Source organism: Oxyura jamaicensis, chromosome 21 (genome assembly GCF_011077185.1).
Source record: "Oxyura jamaicensis isolate SHBP4307 breed ruddy duck chromosome 21, BPBGC_Ojam_1.0, whole genome shotgun sequence".
Taxonomy (NCBI): domain Eukaryota; kingdom Metazoa; phylum Chordata; class Aves; order Anseriformes; family Anatidae; genus Oxyura; species Oxyura jamaicensis.
The window spans coordinates 8,410,625-8,420,387 of NC_048913.1; positions in this window are offsets into that span (position 1 = coordinate 8,410,625).

Consider the following 9,763-nt stretch of genomic DNA (forward strand, 5'->3'; position numbering starts at 1 on the left):
AGGCCAGCCTGTAAAGCATCCTTTCTCCTCACACAGCTCCAGACAGATTTCTTTCTACCCTACCTGCAAGAGAGCAGGCTAAGGCCTGTCCCCTCATGTTTTATCACCAGATGTCAGCATGTCTCAGTCAGGCTGTGTTGCAGTTTATCAGCATCTACTGTCCACAATTCAGCACCTGTGATCTCATTTTGATTGGTCTTTACGGGTTCCATATCTGGTGCCAACCCTGGAAGAAGGAGTCAAGAGGGAGGTGGTGAGAAAGGACAAGAGAAGATGGGGAGAAGAAGCGTAGTCAGTGGAGGTGAATGGAGAAAGGTGGAACTTGGCCTTGCTCAGGCCTCCGAGCATCTCCCTCCAGCATCCCAGGGCAGCCCATGGCCATTCCCAGAATCGCAGCAAGGCAGGCTTCTCAGAAAGGATGAACAACAGGCCTGCTTCATCAGCTCAGCCGCTAGGAAGAACGGAGCAGAGCCAAAAATCCACAAGAAAAAATGTTATGCAAAATTGTTCATCTGTTACTGATTGGGAAGCTGAGAGCTCAATTCAAACCACCCAATAAAACTGGCTTGGACGAGAAATTCCTGAATCCCAGATTAAGTGAATAAAGATGTTTCAGGACTTCAGGGCCACAATTGGGTGGTTTGCACACAATTTGCTGTTGGTTTCACCCTTTGTTGCTTAATGAAGAACAGAAGGAGGATCTCTCTTCTTATTCGACCAAGGCAAAAATTATTTCTTGTAAATTTAAATTAATTTCCTGTTGCAGGCCCAGCTCTGTTTATCTGACCTACACAGAGGCACCATCTTGGACTGCAGTTCATTCTGCTCTGTGCAAGGCACTCCTTCCCTTGGGGACCGCAGCATCCCTGAGCTGCTGGCATTGAGGATGGCAGGGCTTTTAAAAGCAGAGATCACAGATTGAAAAGCTATGGTAAGAAGTGCTTTGATAGTCAGGTTTCAGTTTTAGGATATATCCTGCAGTTCTGCACACCCTGAGTCCCCCTGACTCATTGAGGGAGCAGGTCCTTCCTCTCAATTCATCATTTAGTCAAATCAAACACCTCATGGCAACCAAACCCCATCAGAGACTGGTAGGTATCAAGAACAACGTCCCTGAACTCTTTTTTCTCTCCAGTGGGGCTGTCCCCTCTTGCAGGGGTGGTCTCTGACTATAGCAGAGATGCAGACAGGTCTCTTCCCTCATTTTGTGTTTCCTAGGATGAGCTTAGCACCCACATGCTCCCCAGTCATGCTTTCAGGGTGAAGCCAAGCACCTTGCTCTGCAGAAGAAGCCCCAAGGAGCTGTGGGTGCTTGGCTCACCTGTAGGAGGCTGAGCAACAGCAAGGTCCAGAGAGGAATATGTCTTACACGCATGACTGGTTTGCTAGGGGCTGAGGGGATTCTAATGCTGGAGAACTGCTCTACCAGGGGGGTCGCACAACCCTAAGAACCACTTCTTTTAATAAGCTTCTTATTCTCAGAAAGGGAAAGAAGCCAGGCCTTATGTACTGAGGTCTTTAGAAAGCTTCCAAGTCATGGCTACTTCCCTTGCTCCTAGGGACGTCAATCTATATATCTTACCCCATCCTCCTTATATCTTATCCCTTCCTCTCTCTCTCTCTCTTTCTCTCTCTCCCCCCGTCTGTCTTTCACCTCATTAGTAAACACCAAAGTCTCTTTTACAAGCAAAGGCCACCAAACTTCTCCCAAAGTGGCATCACATGTTCTTCTAGGACTTCAAGCTTTAGTGTGGAAAAGGGACAGCAATCCCTGGCGAAAACAGATATCACATTTTAAAGAAGGGAAACTAGATCAGAACAATTCAAGGGTACATCTCTCCAAGTTCCAGGCTTAATTTTGCAAGAAAACCTCTCCAGAATATTCCTCTGAGTAGGATTACCAGGAAAACTGATTTCTGAGGAGGAGTCCAAAGGTTCGAAGGATGAAGAAAACTATTTGCCACCTTGGGTCTGGAGTCATCACCATAAAACTGTAAAGTGTAACTTGTCTAGAAGGCAACCCAGGGAAAATATAACAGTAACTGCCAGCAGGAATGTGATGGGTATGAATACCAAGGAGAGACAAACTTTCAGAGGGCCCCATGGCAGGATCAGCAGCAGTAATGGGATGTATGTGAGCAACATCATATTTAGGCAGATTATCAGGAAACATTTCCATCTCAGCTATTAGTTTTATTAGGAAAACTCTCCCGTGGGAAACTGGAAGCTGCATCACTTGACTCACTCCAAGCTAAGCACTAGATAACATGAAGGAGAGAACAGGCACGTATTGGTGGGGGCAGATGGCCCAGATGACCTAATGATCTTTTCCATCACTCCGATTACAATCTAGCCCGCGTTGAGGCTCTTTGCTTGTGTCTGTCTGACTCAGGGTAATGACAGGCTGGAGAATAACGTGTGAGTTTGTTCCAGTGTTGATTTTCAGTTTCTTCATTTGAGGTCTCTGGGTAAAAGATGGGCTGCAGTGTGACCTCAGCCGAAGTGACAGTATTTCCTAGTCCTCTTGCCAGGCCCTCCTCTGGCCGGCTTGGGTTGGTGTGGGGGCTGCAGCATCACAGGGCTTCGCTGCCTCATAAACTGGTGCTTGTAAAGGAGTGGGGGAAATGCAGGTACCAACGCAGGACAGAATATCTAGAAGAGCCTCTCCACCAGCTTTTGCCATGTGAGATGCAGCTGCTCCAGAGCCATTTTATTGCCTTTTCTTGGGGGCTGTGGTTTCCTGCAGAGGGACAGTGGGACCAGTGGGTCTGGCAGCAGGGTGACACAGGGTGCTTTGGTGCAGCAGAACAAGCACAAGATGCTGAGCACGACTTCCCAGTCGCTCAGGAAAAGCTTGTCCTTGCAGCAAAGTGCAGCTCTGCTGAGATGAGGCCTGGATTCACGTTACCCCAAAAAGGAGCCCTCTGTGTAATGCTGTTCTTCCAAAAACAAAGCCTTTCTCAGCTCCTCCAATCCACTGCCATGGCCCAAGACACCCTGAGGTATGCAGGCTGCCAGCTATACCCACATGGACACCACAGTCTGCTCTGAGAGAGTCCCTGCTGAGGCCCTCCTCTGGCCTCGTCTCTCTCCTGCTGTGAAAATCTGGATTTACCATGGAGTGGGGACCTCCAAGCCTATGACATGAGTGTTAGTGATGGCTTGGAAGGGCTGATAATTCTCTGTCCTGGTATTCTTAATTCCTAGAAGCAATATTCCTGCTTCTTAGCTGAATTCAGCCTCCCCTTCTTTCAAATCCCCCTTTTAAACTATTCCTCCAAATCCCCTCAGCATCCTCCCTTCCCACTCTCCCAGCCTGCCCAAGGCTGTCCCACAGAGGATCACAGCCTGCTCTAAGTTGTTCAAAGCTCAGACAGAACATACTGACGAGGTACATAAAGGTTCATACATCTTCAGGTGCCTCTCTCCCTGCCCTGCGCAGAGCCAATAGGGACACGCAGGCAGATGACAAATGGGCTTGCAAAGGTGGCTGTGGTGACCATGCAGCTCTTCCTACTGAAATCTCCTGGATTACCTCTGTTTTCAGAGGGCTTGAGTTTGACACTGGCCATTCAGCGATGGTCAGGTATGATCAAACTTCTTCCATGTTCTTCCCTAACAAATTCTATGCCAACCTCTATGGTTTTATCAATGACCTGGATGCGGGGCTCTTAATGTCTACTAAGTAAATTTGCAGATGATACTAAATTAGGAGAAGCTGTTGACTCCCTCAAGTGTGGAGAGGTTTTGCAGAGAGATCTGGACAGACTAGAGGGATAGGCAATCACCAGCCATGTGAAGTTTACAAGAGCAAGTGCCAGATTCTGCACCTGAGAAGGGGCAACCCTGATTATACGTACAGACTTGGGGATGAGGGGCTGGAAAGTAGTGCCATAGAAAGAGATGTGTGTGTTCGGATCCACCCAAGTTGAATCTGAGCCAGCAGTGTGCCCTGGCAGCCAAAAGGGTCAACTGTACCTAGGGGTGCATCAGGCATGGCATTGCTGGCTGGTTGATTGTCCTGCTCTGTGCTGGTGTAGCCTCACCTCGAGCACTGCGTGCAATTTTGGGCACCACAGTATGAGAAGGACATAAAACTATTGGAGAGCACCCACAGGAGGCTACAAAGATGGTGAAGTGTCTAGACGGGGTGATACATGTGGGGTGGCTGAGATCCCTGGGTTTGTTCAGCCCAGAGCAGAGCAGGCCAAGGCCTCATGGCAGCCTGCAGCTCCCTCATGAGGCCAAGGCCTCATGGCAGCCTGCAGCTCCCTCATGAGGGGAGCAGAGGGGCAGGCGCTGAGCTATGCTCTTTAGGGACAGCAACAGGACCCGAGGGAATGGCATGGAGCTGGGACAAGGGAGGGTCGGGCTGGATATCAGGAAAAGGTTCTTCACCGAGAAGGTGGTTGGGCACTGGAATAGGCTCCCAAGGGCAGTGGTCATGGCACTGAGCCTGACAGAGTTCTAGAAGTGTTTGGACAATGGTCCCAGACATAGGGTCTAATTTTTGGGTGGTCCTGTGTGGAGCAAGGAGTTGGACTCAATGATCCTTGTGCATCCCTTCTCAGAGGATTCTGTGATTCTGATCATGCTAGATCAAGGTTTCTGGTTTCCATCCAGATGCGTCTACCCAGTGACCTTCCACACACAAGAGCAGTGTCCCAGCACGTGCCATTCCTTTGCAGCTTAACTAAAACAACTCCCAAAAGCAGCCCTTAGTGATTCACGGGCTGGAGTAGAAATACTGTCTCGGTCACACAAGCCACCCACAAACTTTCTAGAGATTTGCAAAGCTCTGGAAACCTTTTGGCGTCTTATTTTTGAGTCTCCCCTCCATTTTCGAGATGGCACAAATGCCTGGGAGGTACAGTCTGAGGAGGTGCAAGTTGGACATGGTGGTAGTTTTTGCAGAGGATGACTGTAGCTACAGATGCCATGCACCAGGACAGAACATTGCATACAGCCGTGCAGCATCCTGCTGCCCGGAGCTAGTCCCAGGGAGAATGGATGGGTGGCACTGTACGGCCTGTCCCCAGAGTTTGGGGAAAGTGCTCATTCAGTCAGAGCGCTAAACCACTTCTCTTGCAAAGAGCTGTCTGGCAGATGGACCTTTTCCAGCTCTGCCCTGCCCAGAGAGACCCCAGAATAAATACCTCCAAGACACCAAACCCCTGCTGAAGTGCCAAGGGAGAGAGGAGCAGAAGCAGGCAGCAGTACTAGGCTGGTGTACTTAGCCCTGCATGCAGGGCAGCCACACAGACCCACACTGTTGACAGAGCCAAAAATAACTCTGACATCTCTTTTTAATACTATTTGGAAAAGCCTCCCTCTCCAAAATGGTTAGCTTCCCCAAAGACAAGATCAATATTTATAAATGCCGTGACTTCCATGACCTGGTGATTTATAGGGGAACTGGGCTGTCAGGCAGGGTTGCTGCAGCCCCAGCCAGGTCTTTGAGAATTAATAGTGTCAGTCAGGTTAGCTGTGCCCCAGGGGAGCTAAATGGGGCTGGGGTGGCTGGAGGAGGATGGCTGGGCTGTGTAGGGAGGCTACTGGGCAGCTCACATGATGGATGAATTTTCCTGACATAAAAACATAACAAATTCTTAAGGAAATTCAGTGCCAGAGCTGACCCAGTCATGCTGAAGATGCCAGCTACCACTGGTTAGTGGTAAGCTGGGGGGGGTCTTTTCCTGTGTCAGTAAGGGATGTGAGGTTCCTCTTTGACAGCAGACAGGGAGTATGGGGCAGCCCGGCCGAACAGAGACGGTCCCCACTTTCCCATGTCCAGACGGAGTCAGATCAACTTTCCTCATTTCAGGAGCATGCCCTGCCCACACAGAGAAGAGGCTCGTGTTTGGTGCCTCAGCATTCATGGAAATGACCAAAGTTTGAGCCAATAAGGAAAACTGCAGAGATATAACCATTTGAGGCCAATATGAACTGCATTTTCTGGGCTGCAATCTTCCAATCCACAAATTAGCTGGCAAACAGAGTAATTTCTGAGCCCTGATGAGGACATCTGTCATTCCCTGCTAGCCCTGGCAGTTCCCCTGCCTCTCTCACCACAGAGTCACACAGCATGTTTTCTTGGGCGACAAACATGACTAATAATTTCTCTTCTTCCTCTCACACCTTGCCATCCCTCCACTGTTCCCATCCACCTTACTGTGGGTTGCTGTAGAGAGCAGATGGGGGTAGGGGTCTGGGTTATATTTACCCTCCAAGTTATTGCCAGAGCTCAATCTTTAGCACAAGTAACCGTGTCAGCACATGGCTGGGACAAGCAGCTGTGGCACGATGATAGAAAGATGATTACCAGCAAGTCCGTAAACCTATTTTCCCTGATAAAAGAAACTGCTGTGCAACACCACTTCCCCAGATGTCCTGCCAGGCATTTGGACTAGGATACCAAAGGGATAGCACGTGGGCTACTGGTTGCTCTTGCCTGCATCAGCTAGGGATAGGTCCCACCTTGTTAGATGCCAGCCAGCAGGATCTCTCCCACTAGGCCTTCATTGAACCCAGGGGACAGATCCCAGTCCATGAGAAATGACCCTTTTGAAGTGTTTGGGGCATTGCAGAAAAAACCCGCCTCTGTGAGGCATGGAAACAGGACTCTTCCCAGGCAGGTGTGTAGGGCACAGATTTACCTGCGTGGCTAAGCAATAGAAAACACCAAGCCCTTCTTTCTGCAGTTCAACCCTGCCAGATGGAAAGAAGACCATGAGCCAAACCATGGTAATACCTCTGCATTTGGTACCAGCAGAAGATTGTGTGAGTCTCCATGCTCTGCTTCTCCACCAAAGAAAGCAAAATGTGGTGGTGGGAAAGCTGAGCATGCTTTCCTCTCCCAGTCAGCACCAGGCATTGGCATGCAGCAGCCTGCGTGTAATGAGGGCCAAAAAAGGGACTGGCAGGAGTCTCTGCCCTAGCAGGAACATGGTCCATGCAACAACTGGGTTGGGACGTGCGGAGGAACATGTGCCATGGGGGGCACTTTGGAGGAAGAGCAGCTAAGTCAGCATGTGAGCACATGGCTGGAGCCCTGCCAGCACCTGCCACCTCTGGAAATAGCCCTTACAGAGAACTGGGTTACAGGCATGGAGTCCGCTTGCCTTGTGTTATTATGCAGCATGTGATACATGAAACATGTTGGTTGTGGTCGGTCTAAGGAGAGTTGCAGGGAGGGAGGGAGATTAATAGGAAAACAAATCAGCACCTAGAAACAGAGCAAGTGGACAACTGGAGAGACCCAGACCACCGAGGACGCTAGATCACAGACAAACCCAGGTACATGCATGGAAGGTAGAAAAGGCTGTGTGCAGAGCTGGTCACCAGGAGTAGACACATAAAAATGAAAGAAAACCCCTTTATTTTTAAATGGGGTTAAGATTTCTGGAAGAACAGACTCCTCAGCCCAGGAATGGTGTGTGAAGCACTAGAACAGCTGAGAGAAGTGTTGATGGGTGCTGTCACCAGAAAAAAAAAAAAAAAAAAAAAAAAAAGAGTATAGAGATATTGCTTTTTACTTAAAGCCAAGACACAGGAGAAGAATTAGATACTTGATTCTGGAGCAGAGAAGTCTGCATCAGCATGGGTCTGCAGAGGTAATAACGAGGAATGTGTAAGGGTGATGCCGAGAGAAGGAGCTCTAACAAAAAGGAAATGACAGAAGACTAACAGTTATGAGAAATGATTGACAAGTGGTAGCTGCTGGTGTTTGAGACGCAGTGACTGATTGCTGTGCAGTAGACAGAAGGGAATAGATTGGTAGAAAAATGTGTGGCCTCTGGCCAGCAATGCTGGATGGAGGAATTGCTCTGTGCTGAGTGCCCAGTGTCCAGTGCAGCCTGTGGCTTGCAGACAAAGCATGCTGAGCCATAGCCTTTGCTAGCAGAGCATCCACAGATAAGAAGGAAATTGTGCTTAGATAGAGAAGGAGCTGCTGACTGTGTCCTTTGGAAGGCACTGGGCAGCTCACCACAGTGCATACACTGAGCAATCCCTGAAGTAGCCCCTACTGAGGGGCTTTGGAGATCACCTCTGAGATCACAAATACAAGTAGGTTGATCTGGGCATACCTTGTGCTGCACTTGCAGATAAATCTGCAGCTTGTTAGAGCAGCAAGGCCAGAAGGAGAGGCTCAAGAGATGCTACAAAGATCCCAACAGAAGGAGGAACTGGAGATGAGACAGTAGTTTGTACTGCAGTGTTGGTGAGATGACAAATAATCAGTGTGACAGATAACAGCAACTCCTACCAGCAAGTGAGGGGTGAGTTCTGGGCTACATTTATGGTGGGATTTTGATTAAAGGAGGCCAGGCACTAATACTTTAGGACTAAAGAGCTGACATCATGAACAGATGCCTAGGCATAGTGAGTTGAGAATGAAGTCATGCCTGGAGTGGCACCAGGGCTGAATACTGATGCCCAGATAAAGGTAAGGGCTATGCCCCATCCTGAAGAAAATCTCTGCAGCCTCCTGAAACTCTGACCTGTCTGTGAAAAGACAGGAAGAAACCCGATCACATTTAGTAATAGATCATGGGTATGTGATCTTCCGCAGAGTCTGGGAACTGGATTTTCTAGAGATGAATCAGGTCAGACATCTGATGGAGAATCTGAAGATGCTCTTTGCAAAGTCTGATGGTGTGTTCTTGGTTATGTTCTTGGCATGTTCTGCTCAGACAGTGAACCATCACACTCAGCATAGTGGGTGCAGTCCAGCCTCCCGGATGCATGACATCTTCCCCCACATACCACACAGAAGGGAGCACGAATGGCAAGTGCCAAGGAGATTATCCCCCTTATAAATCATTGCAATAGATTACAGTGAAGCCCAAAGCCCAGGAAGCTGGTGGACCAGAAGCTACAAGCAGGCATTAGGAAATCAGTCTAGGTGCACATAGTTGTGCTAGTGGTGCACCTCTTAAGTGAAAATTCAGTTTGGCTGGAGAAACACAGAAGTGAAATAATAAAAAATCAATTTACAGTTCCAGCTTCTTCACATGAATGTTGTCTTCCCCAAAAGACCTAATCAGACTGAGTTTTGTGTGTGATTTACCTGGAATAACAGGGCACCTTACAGCCTCTGACTACAACTTTGGATTGTGCTGGCAAAAGCAAGAGGATGGAGCCAAAAATGGGTGACGGAGACTCCTCTGCCAAAAAACAGCTGGTCCCGTGGGAGGAGGGGGAAGGACTGAGGTGGGAGGAAATGTGGAGTTTGGTACAAGGAGAGTGCACTTTGCTCAGTACCTCCCAGTGTCTCCTCTGGGACAGCTTGGAGGGGTTGTGCATGGTGTTCCGCTCCATTAGTAATTACTATGCCAGCACATGTAAATAATTATTCTGGCACAGCTTCTCAGCAGAGTGCTGTTTGCAGTCCTTCGGAGCCGTTGTAGCATTGACCCTGGAGCACAGCCTGCTCTGTAGCCTCCCTTGGAGGCTGATAGCAGAAGCAGATCTGTTCTCGCACATGGAGAGGCTGCAAGTCCTTGCATGGACAGCACTTAGGAAACATATAGTGTATATGCAGGTGAAGCATATTTCCATGTGATCAAACTTGCTGCCTTTTAAGGTCTGCTTCCTCCCAAGAACTGACTGTACAAGCCACTCCTTTCCCTAAAATCTGACCCTCAGGGGAAGCTCTGGAGTTAAAAAGACGGAAGGGAGAAATGCTTACAGAAAGAAATAAAATAAAATAAAATAAAATAAAATAAAATAAAATAAAATAAAATAAAATAAAATAAAATAA